The 14,619-nt window shown below is 44.2% G+C and overlaps 1 non-coding gene and 1 pseudogene across 1 annotated transcript; one reads left to right on the plus strand and one right to left on the minus strand.

The window, feature by feature from the left end:
- Positions 1-1,194: 1,194 nt before the first annotated feature.
- LOC120103322 (U2 spliceosomal RNA) lies at positions 1,195-1,342 on the minus strand (annotated as a pseudogene).
- A 5,635-nt stretch (positions 1,343-6,977) lies between these two features.
- Positions 6,978-7,141, plus strand: LOC120103202 (U1 spliceosomal RNA). The gene has a single exon (XR_015621484.1). It is a non-coding gene; the product is annotated as a U1 spliceosomal RNA (small nuclear RNA).
- The last annotated feature ends 7,478 nt before the right edge of the window (positions 7,142-14,619 follow it).

Here is a 14,619-nt window from a genome sequence, read left to right on the forward strand (position 1 = left end):
TACTAGTCAAGTATCTAGAGGTCCTGAGGGTTTAGCTAATGAGCTTCCCTTCCCAGACATTCTTCCTACAAAAGGTATTTAATCTCTGGTCCACCCTAAGAAGGTAGCATGCACCCATTTCCCACGACCAGCAATCAATAAACAATTTGGAACCAATGACTCTCTTTTATCAAGAACCACTGTGAGGAGCACAGAGAAGGCTTTTGACTACTGAGCCACACTCTGTCTAAACCTCCAGCAGAAAGCCCTTCTACACTCTCAGACATCAAGCTAAGGACAATCACCAATGAGCTAAGCTGGAGTTCCCATTTCTCCAGCTCGTCATCCTCAGTCAGTGGCTTCCAACTCCTCAAGACCCAGAGATGACTGGACGTCCAGGAGTTTGAAAGTCCCCTATCCCAGCTTCATATCAGACCTGTAGACTCCTGATCCTTGGTTCCTGACTCCTCTGTGTGGTTTTCCAGCAGCAACTAGATGCCCAGGAGCTTAGAAACCCCAGCTTCGGCTCCACCCATCCTAGGCTGTATTTTCCCACCCCCACCCCCACCCGGGGTTGGTGTCTCAGTGCCTCCCTGTAGGCCAGCGGTGCAGGATAAACACAGTCAAGTGCTCCCTGAGTTTCCACTCCCCAGCAGCGCTTCTATACCTCAGCACTGTGGCAGAACATGGATACACGCATAAGTACAGGTGTTCATGGGGGTTTGACACATCAAATACACCGGAGCTAGAGTACTCATAAAGCTGTGAGCCACCTAGGTATAATGGGCACAGGTATAAACCTAGCACTGAAGACATAGGAGAACTCTAGAGGCCTGCCAACCTAGCTGAAATGGCATGTTCCAAGTCCACTGAAGAAACCCTATCTCAAAATTTAAAAGGTGGAGAAGTAGAAAGGGAAGATATCCTGAAGCCAACCTCTGGCTCCGCACGTGTTTTCGAGGGCAAGCATACCTGAACACACATGTGCTCAACACACATACATACACAGGAAAACAGAAATAGTATCTCTATACCATCAAACTTAACAGGAAAGCCATTTAAAGAACAAGACATATCTTAGTTCCTTGTGAGCAGAGTTTTATCTTATCAGATTGTAGGCCCATCCAAGACACCTCTAAAGGGAGCTGGCGGGATGGCTCAGTGATAAAGAGCACTGGCTGCTCTTCCAGAGGCTCTTAATCAATTCCCAGCACCCACATGGCAGGTCAGACCTGTCTGTAACTGTAGTACCAGGGCACCTGATACCCTCACACACATCTACCTGCAGGCAAAACAGCAAGGAACATAAAATAAATTATATATATTTTTACACTTGATCTTAGCCAAAAGGCCGAGAAGCGATTATATATATATATTTTTAAATGGGGGAAAAAACAACCTAGACATCTCTGGAGCCATCCTACAATCCAAATCATGAGAGAGAGAGAGAGAGAGAGAGAGAGAGAGAGAGAGAGAGAGAGAGAGAGAGATCTCTTAGCAACCCTTTGAGATGTGACCTAAGAGTCACCCAAATGTTATATATGGTTTCTGCTGAAATATGTTGGAAAAGTTTTCCAGGAGAAGCCATGTCTATGTTGTACTTGTACGTGGTATGCTTAAAGCCCATGTTTTTAAAACCTCTGTGTAGTGTGTATGTGTGTGTGTGTGTGTGTGTGTGTATGTGTGTGTGTAGATGTGTGTATTATATGTGTCCATGTACATCTGTATATAATATATGCATGCAGGTGCACCCATGGAGACCAGAGGCAGTTGGTTTCTGAGTGTCTCCATCAGTCATCTTCCACCTTAGCTTTTGAGGCAGCATTTCTCAGTGACCTGGAGCTCACCAATTCAGGTAAGCCCTGCTGCCCAATGGATCCAAGAGATCTGCCTTTCTCCATCTCCCCATCTCTGGGATTACACGCATACCACTTCCCCCAGCTTTTACATAGTGCTAGGGATCCAAACTCAGATCCCTTTGCTTGCATGGCAACTGCTTTCCTCACTAAGCCATCTGTTTCCAGCCCCTAAAGGTCAACTGTTAATAAACTCTAATTCAGTTTCAGTCTGGCTCAGCCTGAACTTGTTTTCTGCAGTGAAATGCATGATTTCTTTCCCAGTCTTTTAACTCTCTAATTGATGGAGGAGAAAATGGACCTGTTCCTGCACCTCTTGGTGACAAGGACACAGCTCCACACTGCCACCCTCAGAACCCTGGGAAGTTACCTGTGGTTTGGGGGGGGGGGGACTTCAAGTTAGAGCAAACTGGGTGATCATATATTTGTTCCAAGCCTGCTTTCTTTTTCTAGTGCAATTAGCCTGTGACACACTAAGGTTTATAGAGCTGTATTTGCAGTGACTTTAACACTGAAAGGAATGTCAAAACTAACCACTGTGGAATAGAGCTGGAGATTATTGGAGATATTTTAATATAAGCTTAAGAGTGGGTGCTCAGAACAAAGTTCAGCACACCCAAGTGAGGTTATGTGCTTCCCAAGAGAGTATGGGAAAGTAGGACACATCCAAGTGTGAATACAGGCTCCTCAGGAGAGAAGGAGCAATGAATTGTCCCAGCATCTGTGCTGTTTTGTAATTCTCAAGTTATATCCCTAAACATAGCTAAGGAACTATTTTCCCTCTTTTCTCTCTCATGGTAAGAGATCTATGTGAGGTGGTTCTGAATGGACTTAGAATAAGCAAAGATGAACAAAATGCCATGGGTGTTGCATGACGGTTTCAGTGTGTGTCTTTCCCACGAATGAGGTTTCTAGGGTGGGTCCTCAGAAAGTTCAGGCTTACAGCTATGAATAGGAAACGGCCTTGAAAGGCTGATTTTGAGATGGAGCATCAGAAGCCATCTAGGAAAGGATAAAGGCATGCAAGAGAATTTTCTAGAGATGTTCCACTTTTTTGCATTGCCTGCCATGGGTAAGCTCTAAGAATACATGGTCCTTAGAGACTTCATCCCAGGATTGCTTCTTGCTGCTGATACACCTTTCCTGTCACTATTACATAGCCTAATGATTCCTGGGCATCAGCCCACCCTAGGGGGTAGATTTTCTGCAGATCAACATGAAGATGTACTTATGTAGTAATGCTCTGTAGACAAATTGATGATTACATAATCCCTGATGATTTTATAGAATTCTTAAATTTATACAAGTAATTTCAAGTCCCCTATAAAATAAAAGCTGCAAATACAGCTCTATAAACCTTAGTGTGTCACAGGCTAATTGCACTAGAAAAAGAAAGCAGGCTTGGAACAAATATATGATCAAGTGAAACTTTCCTTCTAGGGTGGGTAAAAGGCCTCTGTCTGGTAACTAAATGCCATAAACTGGGAATGGACAATTTATTGTAGGTACAAGGTCAGAAAATAAAATATTGACTAGTTTGTCTATACAAAACTTCAGAATAATAAGACACAAGGCAGGTGATTTGTCTCTTGACAAAGCCAGGCTAACTCATGACTTAAAAATTATTGCTTTAAACTTATAATGAACTCATGGGGGGCTAGTAACAGATAATGAATGTTTAGTCAGCTACTACTCTTAATGGAAAGGCATATAAACAATTCTGCTGTTCTTCCTTAAGTCTTATCGATTTATGACATGAATTATTGCCTTAAACTTACTATGAACTTATTGGAATGTTAAATTTCTAAAGTATTTAGAAAATCATGTGATCAAGTATCCTGCTGTAATGATTATACTTTATAGTTGTATGAGGTAATTTTTTAGAAAGAGTATATATACTGACAACAGAAAATTAAGGTGTTGGAACTTCTTTTCCTGCTTCATTCAGAGTGAGTGGGTGTTCATTGTGCATGCATGAATTTTCTCTTTTTTTCCTTCTTTCACTCTTTCTTTTTCTTTTTTTCTTTTCTCTCTGGTTCATAAAGAGTTAATGAACTTCAAGCCTCTCATGTGGCCAGTGAGGAGCCCCAGAGCCAGAGAAAAAAGAGCCCCAGCAACTAAAACTTCTTTATTGACTCCCCTGCTGCTAACAGCAGGAGTTAATTGTCAGAAACCAGTGGCAGTTAGCCACAGAATAGTCAGAAACAAGAGACTTTTAGTCACAAAATAGTAAGAAAGAGTTACAAGGCCACAGATCACCAGTGTCCTACCTCAGAACCAAAGAACCTTTAAAGGCTGGCAATGGAGTTCTGTTCCACTACAATAGGAGGCCCCAGCCATAACTACAGACACCTGGGTGAAGGGCTTCTCTCTTTGTCTTGTATCCCTCAAAATTTTCCTCTCCTTTTTCATCCTACCTGACTTTCATGAAGCCTGAGTTTTATTCCTAGCATAGCATAAACTGAGAACAGTGGAGCAGACTTGTTATCCCAGCACTTGGAAGATATAGGCAGGAAGATTGAAAGTTCAAAACCATCCTCCCCTATATAGTGAATTGGAGGCTATCTTGTGTTACCAAAAGAAGAGGAGGAAGAAGAGGGGGAGGAGGAGAAATGGGGGAGGAGGAAGAGGAGGAGGAGGAGAAAACAAAGAAACAAAGAAAAAATATGATGGTTAGATCAACAGCTAAAGCTCTTGCTGTTCTTCCAGAGGACCAGAGTTCAATTCCCAACACCCACATCAGAGAGCTCCAAAGAACTTCTGTAACTCTAGCTCCAAAGAGTTTGGCACCCTCTTCTGGCCTCTATGTGTATGTGTGCACATCCATACACATTGACACATGAAAAATAAAATGTATATAAAGGTGAAGGGTACTTTAAACTCCTTCTTCTGTTTTTACAACTTTTCTGAAACTTTAATACTGAGTAAGGAGAACTAAGCAGCAGGTAAGTGTCTAGGGGGAAATATGGCAGGGGCGGGGAGGGAACTGAAGAAACAGTAAACACCAAGTGTCAGGTGATGGGCCATGTTCTTAACAACAACCCTACAAGATAATCAAAACTCATCTTAAACCTGAGGAAACCAAAGCATGTGATGTCTAGCTAAATAAAAATATTTTTTAACCTTAAAAAAGTATTATGGGCTGGGGTTGGGGATTTGGCTCAGAGGTAGAGCGCTTGCCTAGCAACCACAAGACCCTGGGTTCGGTCCCCAGCTCCGGGAAAAAAAAAAAAAGTATTATGGGGGCTAAAGAGATGGCTCAGCAGTTAAGAGCACTGACTGCTCTTCCAGAGGTCCTGAGTTCAATTCCCAGCAACCACATGGTGGCTCACAACCATCTGTAATGGGATCTGATGCCCTCTTCTGGTGTGTCTGAAAATAGCTAGTACACTCATAAATTAAATAAATCATTCTTTTAAAAATATCATGGGGTAAGCTGGGTGGTGGTGATGCACTCCTTTAATCCCAGCACTTAGGAGTCAGAGACAGTTTTATCTCTGCAAGTTCGAAGCCAGCCTGGTCTACAGACTGAGTTCCAGCACAGCTGCATGCTGCGTGACTATGGTAGGAAAGAAGACTGACCTGGACCTTAATTAATGGACACCTTCAGTTAACTTCTTTTGTAGGGAGAAGGCCACAAGTTCTTTCTACCTTTTTTTTTTTTTTTTTTTTTGGTTCTTTTTTTCGGAGCTGGGGACCGAACCCAGGGCCTTGTGCTTCCTAGGCAAGCGCTCTACCACTGAGCTAAATCCCCAACCCCTACCTTTTATTTTTTTAGACAGGGAGGAATATCTGTGCCATGCAGACATCTGTCTACATACCAATATGCTCTTCGCGTAAACAAAAGGCCAGTCTGAATTTCACTTCCCTCCTTTTTCTGAAGTCATTTGAGGTTTACTGAGGCAGCACCAACTTCTAGAAAGACCTGCCAGGTGGGGCAGCTTCCAGTTATTCACACTCTGTCTGTCCCACTTAGCTGCCTTTCAACCAAATCAGCCTCAGGAATATCCTTAGAGAGAAAGGAGTGAGGGTAGACAGGTAACCATCCATACCGTCAAAACCTGTTATTTTCTCTCTGTCTCAAAGGCCTCAGTTCCTCACAGCCCCACAGACACCAACATTCACCTGGAAAGAAGCAGAGACCCTGCTGTATCTGAGCAGTGTTTTTATAAACTCATGAAAAGAGGCTTTATTGGAAAGAACTTAGGCAGGAGACGGGCACAGGGCCTGCGACACGTCTGGTGGTTTCCTGTGGGTTCCTGGCAAGCAGTGATCATTAGCAGATTCTGTTCTGGGCTCAGGACTGGCTCCAAGTGACGGGGTTTTATGGGACTTATGCTCTTGCTAAACACAGCATTATAGGATGGATTACATGGTTCTGAGGAGCAAAGGGCCTGGCTCCTTCTCTGACTTATTTTCTGAAGTTTGTAGAGGCTTCACGGTTAGGGCCTCTGTAACCTTACACCAGGACTCCTGGTCTTTTTTAAAGCCTACTTTTTTGAAAAAAATAAAAAACAAAAAGTAAATCACTAGAGATAAAAAGAAAAACAATCACTAGGTGGATGTTTTCCAACAGCTCGGTGTACAACACTGGTGATTTGTACATAAGAAAGGTATTTGAATAGAGAGACTGCATGCAGTGGTCTGGGTGTAGCTCATTTGACAGAGTCTTGCCTAGTACACATCAAACCCAGCAGCACATGAACTGGGTGTAGTGACACACACCCATAATTCCAACACTCAGGGTGCGGAGGCAGGAGGAGTGGAAATCTCCAGCTGCACAATAAGTCAGACACACACACACACACACACACACACACACACACACACACACACACACCCAAGAAGGGGGCAGGGGAGGAGGAAGAAAGATGGGGAGGAAATCATAAACAGTGCTGTTATCAAGAGAGGGGCAGAAGGCTAGAGAGGTGACTCAGGAGTTAAGAACACTTGCTCTTGCAGAGGACTGGAGCCCAATTCCTAGTACTCACTTGGTGGCTCACAACCATCTGTAACCCCAGTTGCAGAGGATCTGATGCCCACTGCTGACCTCCAAGAGCTCCTGGTGCACATACATACGTGCAGGCAAAACATTCATACACAGAAAAAATAAATAAGCCTAAAAATAAAAAGAAACAGGCAATACTTACCTGGCAGGGGAGATACCATGATCACGAAGGTGGTTTTCCCAGGGCGAGGCTTATCCATTGCACTCCGGATGTGCTGACCCCTGCGATTTCCCCAAATTCGGGAAACTCGACTGCATAATTTGTGGTAGTGGGGGACTGCGTTCGAGCTCTCCCCTGGCCAAAAAAAAAAAAAAAAGAAAGAAAGAAAAGAAACAGGCAGTGTTAACAGGCTGCCAAGTCCTGAATTCTTTTTTTTTTTTTTCTCTGTCTGCAGGTATGTGCATTCATGTGTGGTTATGTGCATGCATGTGTGGTCATGAGATGCATGTGTGGTCATGAGACGCATGTGTGGTCATGTGGATGCATATATGTGGCCATATGCATGCATGTGTGGTCATGTGGATGCATTTATGGTCATGTGCATGCATGTGTGGCCATGAGGATGTGTGCAGAATTGGAGGAGGATACTTTGAATCAAACCTCAGCTAAAACCTCCATATCTGTTACTCCTTGTCTCCATGACCTTAGCTGAGTTCTTCAACCTCCTTCCCACTGATGCAAGATGGGTTACAGGCCCTTCCCCAAGGGAACTATTCCACTAAGTGAAATTAAGTTAGCAACTAAACAAACATAATTTTTGTATCTTGTTACCTTAGGTGCTTCATCGCTATAGATGTGGGGAAATGGCCTTCTGCCATGAATTGATGAATGTCTCCATAGGCTGGTGTGTCAGTGGTTTGACCCCGATGGAGGTGCTATTGGGTGGTGATGGGCCTTCAAAAGGTAGAGGCTAGCGGGAGCCTCCTAGCTCACTTGGGAGCATGCCCTCAAACTGTGAGACCTAGAGCTCGCCTGTCTGTCTTCAATGCTTCTTAGCTCATGCAGGTAGCTCTTTAGGTAGCTCTCTGAACATAATGTTCTACCCTTTCCAGAGGCTCTAAGGTGACCACTCCAAAGCTGTGAGGCAAAATACTTCGGGACAGCCATACAAAGTGGGCTAAAATAACTTCTATTCCCAAGGAAGTAAATTTCAAATATAAAAGTTTGTAAGTAGACACCCGCGGATCCCGGCCCGCAGCAGCTCTCTGCCACCAAACACCGTGGGAGAGAGACCTCAGCGCCTGATCATGTGGGCACTCCTGAGGCTGCAGAGCGGAGGAGACCACCAACACTGCCCACCCCTGCCCACATCCCTGGCCCAAGAGGCAACTGTATAAGGCCTCTGGGTTCCCGTAGGGGAGGGCCCAGGAGCGGCAGGATCCCTGCGCCTGAGACACCGCCAGAACCTGAAGGAAACAGACCGGATAAACAGTTCTCTGCACCCAAATCCCGTGGGAGGGAGAGCTAAATCTTCAGAGAGGCAGACACGCCTGGGAAACCAGAAGAGACTGCACTCTGTGCACATCCAGACGCCAGAGGAAAACACCAAACGTCATCTGGAACCCTGGTGCACGGAGGCTCCCGGAAAGAGCGGCACAGATCTTCCCAGTTGCTGCCGCCGCGGAGAGGACTTAGGCAGTACCCCACGAGCAAACTTGAACCTTGGAACCACAGGTAGGACCAACTTTTCCCCTGCAAGAAACCTGCCTGGTGAACTCAAGACACAGGCCCACAGGAACAGCTGAAGACCTGTAGAGAGGAAAAACTACACGCCTGAAAGCAGAACACTCTGTCCCCATAACTGGCTAAAAGAAAACAGGAAAACAGGTCTACAGCACTCCTGACACACAGGCTTATAGGACAGTCTAGCCACGGTCAGAAATAGCAGAACAAAGTAACACTAGAGATAATCTGATGGCGAGAGGCAAGCGCAGGAACCCAAGCAACAGAAACCAAGACTACATGGCATCATCTGAGCCCAATTCTCCCACCAAAGCAAACACGGAATATCCAAACACACCAGAAAGGCAAGATCTAGTTTCAAAATCATATTTGATCATGATGCTGGAGGACTTCAAGAAAGACATAAAGAACTCCCTTAGAGAACAAGTAGAAGCCTACAGAGAGGAATCGCAAAAATCCCTGAAAGAATTCCAGGAAAACACAATCAAACAGTTGAAGGAATTAAAAATGGAAATAGAAGCAATCAAGAAAGAACACATGGAAACAACCCTGGACATAGAAAATCAAAAGAAAAGACAAGGAGCTGTAGATACAAGCTTCACCAACAGAATACAAGAGATGGAAGAGAGAATCTCGGGAGCAGAAGATTCCATAGAAATCATTGACTCAACTGTCAAAGATAATGTAAAGCGGAAAAAGCTACTGGTCCAAAACATACAGGAAATCCAGGACTCAATGAGAAGATCAAACCTAAGGATAATAGGTATAGAAGAGAGTGAAGACTCCCAGCTCAAAGGACCAGTAAATATCTTCAACAAAATCATAGAAGAAAACTTCCCTAACCTAAAAAAAGAGATACCCATAGGCATACAAGAAGCCTACAGAACTCCAAATAGATTGGACCAGAAAAGAAACACCTCCCGTCACATAATTGTCAAAACACCAAACGCACAAAATAAAGAAAGAATATTAAAAGCAGTAAGGGAAAAAGGTCAAGTAACATATAAAGGCAGACCTATCAGAATCACACTAGACTTTTCGCCAGAAACTATGAAGGCCAGAAGATCCTGGACAGATGTCATACAGACCCTAAGAGAACACAAATGCCAGCCCAGGTTACTGTATCCTGCAAAACTCTCAATTAACATTGATGGAGAAACCAAGATATTCCATGACAAAACCAAATTTACACAATATCTTTCTACAAATCCAGCACTACAAAGGATAATAAATGGTAAAGGCCAACATAAGGAGGCAAGCTATACCCTAGAAGAAGCAAGAAACTAATCGTCTTGGCAACAAAACAAAGAGAATGAAAGCACACAAACATAACCTCACATCCAAATATGAATATAACAGGAAGCAATAATCACTATTCCTTAATATCTCTCAACATCAATGGCCTCAACTCCCCAATAAAAAGACATAGATTAACAAACTGGATACGCAATGAGGACCCTGCATTCTGCTGCCTACAGGAAACACACCTCAGAGACAAAGACAGACACTACCTCAGAGTGAAAGGCTGGAAAACAACTTTCCAAGCAAATGGTCAGAAGAAGCAAGCTGGAGTAGCCATTCTAATATCAAATAAAATCAATTTTCAATTAAAAGTCATCAAAAAAGATAAGGAAGGACACTTCATATTCATCAAAGGAAAAATCCACCAAGATGAACTCTCAATCCTCATCTTCGATTGGTTTATATACAAGTGTGCAATTTCTAGGCTTGAAAGTAAAATGATGCTATCTGGTGCTGGATAGAGGAGCCTTATTTTTTATTATGGCAGCTTGCTATTTTTGTAACATGGTGATTTGGTTGAACACAATAAAGTACAGTAGTAACTGATCTCCCCCTCTTCGTGGATGAGTGAGGAGATGATTAAATGTTGATGTCAGCATCCATGAGCATATTCAGATGAGCTTCTGCTTCTGTTGAAAAGGATGCTGTGTTTGATTGTGGTCCGAAGCTTTGAAGCACTACTTGGCATCTCCTTCCTTGGAGGTGTCACTGTTTAAACATAACAGATTTGATAGCTTGTTGGTAAGGTGAGGTCCAGCTTGTCTCCACTAGGTCATCTTCATGTGAATCCGGTGGTTATACGGTTTTGTTCTAGGGATATTTCATTTTTTTAATAATGGTTTTAGCTGACATTCATGGAGAGAATGAATCCTTAGAAGTGTGCCACTAGTGAAAGGAAATCCTGTCTAGAGTATGTTTCTTTACAAAGCTGTGTCACACCATCCTTTGGGCCCTCTGCTGGAAAAGTAGAATCAAGTCTCAAATAATGCCTTTTAAATTGTATCCTCTAGTATTATAGATGTAGGACAGTACTGTATCATACCTCTGTGGATGTAAAATAGCTTGTACCTGCTTTATGATACGTAGTAGTGACCGTGCTTTATCAGAGCTGTTTTTAATGATATTGCTCAGAATGTTTTCTTTCCAGATGATGATTGAGAAGCTAATTTAAAAAAAAATGGTGCCAGGTACGACAAGAGTAACAGAACTGTGCTGTTTTCTCGGGTTTAGTTTTTTTCCTTTTTTTTTTTAATGGAGTGTGCTGGATGTCTCTACAGTTTTGTTCAGATGACTGCAGAACCTGGAAAAGCTGTTGCTGCTGTTGATGCATAACACACTGCTATTATTGGTCTTTTTATATAAATATAAATATATATATATACAGATATATAATTTGAATTTTTTGAAACTTTACCTGTGCTGTCAACTTTCGAAAAAAGTATCCCCGTTTACTGTGTTGAGTTGGCACTGTACAGAAATTAACAGCCATATTGGTCTAGAAATGTTGAACTTAAGTTTTTTCCATTTGTACAGGGGTAACACACTGTATTAAATATGTAAGGTCTTATATACGTGGGTTTGATTACAAAAACTAATAAAGTGTTCTCTAAATTAAAAAAAAAGTTTGTAAGTAACCACGTTACTACAAAGGCAGAAGATTTCATGTATCCCAGGCTGGCCTCAAATTTGTTACATAGACAAGGATGTCCTTGAACTTCTGATCCTCCTGTCTCTACATCCCCAATACCACTGTTCCTGGTTTGTGTAGTGCTAGGTATCGACCGGTGCATGCTAGGCAAGCACTCTACTAACTGAGCCATATCCCCAGCATTCAATTATGTTTATGATGATGTCGGCTGTCAATGGCAAAGCTGTGCTTTTGATCCATTCCTTCATGACAATAGTCTCACAAGCACTGATACAGACTGCAGGATCCCAGCCTCCAGAATACCAGCTCTTTACACCCGTGTTCCCATTCCCATCATTCAAACCTACACGATGTGGAGAAGTGACTCCTCTCCCCTGACCTCTGTAGCTTTGTCTGCTAAAGGCGTGTGCGCTCACATCTCAGCAGTAGACTGCATGGCAACTATGCAAAGCAATGGAGTCTGTGTTTGGAATCTACTCAAGCAAGTTGTTCTCTGACCTTCAAGTGCATGCCATGGCACACATGTGTGTGTTCACACACACACACACACACACACACACACACACACACACATACAAATACAATCTAAAACAATGCTTATACATACACCCTCATATTTGTCTGCTCTTTGTGTTCATTATTATTTTGGGTTGGGTTGGGTTTTGGCGTGTGTGTGTGTGTGTGTGTGTGTGTGTGTGTGTGTGTGTAATTAGAACGAATCTACTCAGAAGCAGAAGTGGCCAGAGTCTTTTCAGTGACAGAGTGGCAGTGAATGGAGTCACAGCTGGCAGCAGCACCTCTAATTGCCGTACCCACTGGCAGGCAGCAGGCCAGACACAGCTAAAGAAACAAACGGCCAAGTGCCACGGTGGAGCCTGTGCGCCCCACAGAAAACAGAAACAAAGCTCTGCCTCTGGCCAGAGAACACTCATGTTTGTGTTCACAGGAAGTCTCCAGACACACCAATTGTCAGGAAGCAACAAGCTTAGGCTCAGCACCCAAAGCAGCTCCTGCAGGTCAAACGAGCCTTATGTTGCCACTGGCAAATCTGGGGCCATAGGGAAACTACTGTTGGCCTCTGCACCCTCATCCATTAGGAAGGAGTAAGTGAGATGTGAACTTTGAGAAATGAGAACGGCATCTGGGGCACAAGAGATGCTTTCAAAATGTTTGCACCCGCTGGGTCTTTTTTTAAGAGTTCTTTTATCATTTTGAATTTTGTATTTTTTAATATTTATTTCCATGTGCACTTGAGTGCACACACATGGAGGCCAGAGGACAACTTGCAGAAGTTGGTTCTCCTTTTAGACGAGGTTTCACTTTGCAGCTCAGGCTGGTCCTGAACTTAGGATCCTTTTTCTGCCAACCTCTGGAGTACAGGAATACAGGTAGGGATGGAAACCAGAGCCTCACATGTTACACAAGTGCTTTATTACTGAGCTCCACCTATCCCTAGTCGGATAGCCAAGGAGGCCAGAAGAGGGCATAGGATCCCCTCGAACTGGAGTTACAAACAACCACGAACTGACATGGATACACCAACTCTCCCACCACCTCCCTGTTTCTGACACATCTCCAGCCTTGTCTGTGGCCATGCTTACCTGTCTCTGGCATCTAGAACTCTATCTGCCCCTGTGTGTCAGCTCATCCAGGCCTGAGACCTGAGCAACACAATGTAAGTCTTAGCCTAGGTACAGTATGGGGTGAGAGTATAGTTGTATGAAAAATACCCACCTGTGTGCTCAGGGCCCTGGCGGTTAGAGGTACTGAGTGGGATCAAAGGAGCCAGTCTACCTGCTTCTCCTTTCTCTAGCCCTAGCAGCCAGGCCTGGACAAAGGGGAAAGAGTGCTGTCGACAGATGTTCTATATTAGAAGAGGAGGTGTTTTATAGAGGGGTTTGAAATAGTCTGGGGGCTTTGCAGACTACTTTCCTGTATCCTGAAGGAGCCACACACACCCTCCCCACAGGGGCCTCCACCCATCCAAAGTCTGCCTCTCCTTGTTTCCTTTGGCCTGGCAAGCTGCCTAGGCTGATTGCCTCGTACAGCTCACGTGCCCCAGACATCCACCAATTGGGAAGACCCTCTAGACCACAAACCTTCAAACTTTTCAGCCTAGAACTCACTATTGACCCGGGGCAGACCTCAAACCTATGATCCTCCTGCCTCTGTCCCCTGAATTACCGGTGTGTATACCGCATCCAGCTCAATGTAAACTTGGGTTCTCCACTAGAACAGATATTTTTTTCCAGACCCCATTCATTCAACTCCTCTGACTTGTTGTCTTCAGGGGATAGCTCTGTGTATCTGGTGTGTGTGTGTGTGTGTGTGTGTGTGTGTGTGTGTGTGTGTGCATGTGTGTATGTGTCTGTCTGTTTATGTCTCGATCTCTGTCTATGTCTTTCTGTCTATCTATCTCTGTGTATCTGATGTGTATGCATGTGTATGTATGTGTATACTGAACATTTCAAACTCTGTTCCAGACTAAAGAGCTGAACCAGGCTGGGAGCTCAGTAATAGATCCCTTGCCCTGGCCACACCCTGGCTTCCATCCCCAAAACTGCAAAAAATGAAGGAACCGGAGATGGGTGAGGGGGCAGAGTAGCTCAGTAGTGGGTACCAGTATTGGCTTCTAAGATACAACTTCCCAGATGCCAGTCCCTTTGGAGGGAAGGGAGCACTGCAGGTCGCCGAGCTCATTGCTCCAGCTGTCTGACTGTAGCATGGAGTTACCCTGACACTGAACAAGGCTTGAGGCCTGCCCTGCTATGTCTTAGAGGATCCTTGAAGGCTCAGTTGCAATGGCGACAACGCTTGGTGCTGGGTGGAAAACAGAGCAGGCTCTGTGGTCAGTAAGCCGCTATCTCCCTCAGGACCATGTAAAGCTGACTCGTTAGGTAGTCCTCCGCCTTGTCTGAGTGCGCAAGCTCACTCATGGGAGTGACTGGCTAGCTGCCAAGCAAGGATCCACCCACCAGCTGGCCCCGCCCACTTCCACCCGCTGCCCTGGGACTATAGGAGCACGTGGCCACATCTATCTTTTTACATTGATCCTGAGAACCAAACCTCAGGTCCTCATGCTTGCACAGTGTCGTAATTAGGTTTTCTTTTGCTGTGATGAAATATCATAACCAAAAGCAAC

The sequence above is a fragment of the Rattus norvegicus genome, chromosome 5 (genome assembly GCF_021556685.1).
Source record: "Rattus norvegicus strain SHRSP/BbbUtx chromosome 5, alternate assembly SHRSP_T2T, whole genome shotgun sequence".
NCBI lineage: Eukaryota > Metazoa > Chordata > Mammalia > Rodentia > Muridae > Rattus > Rattus norvegicus.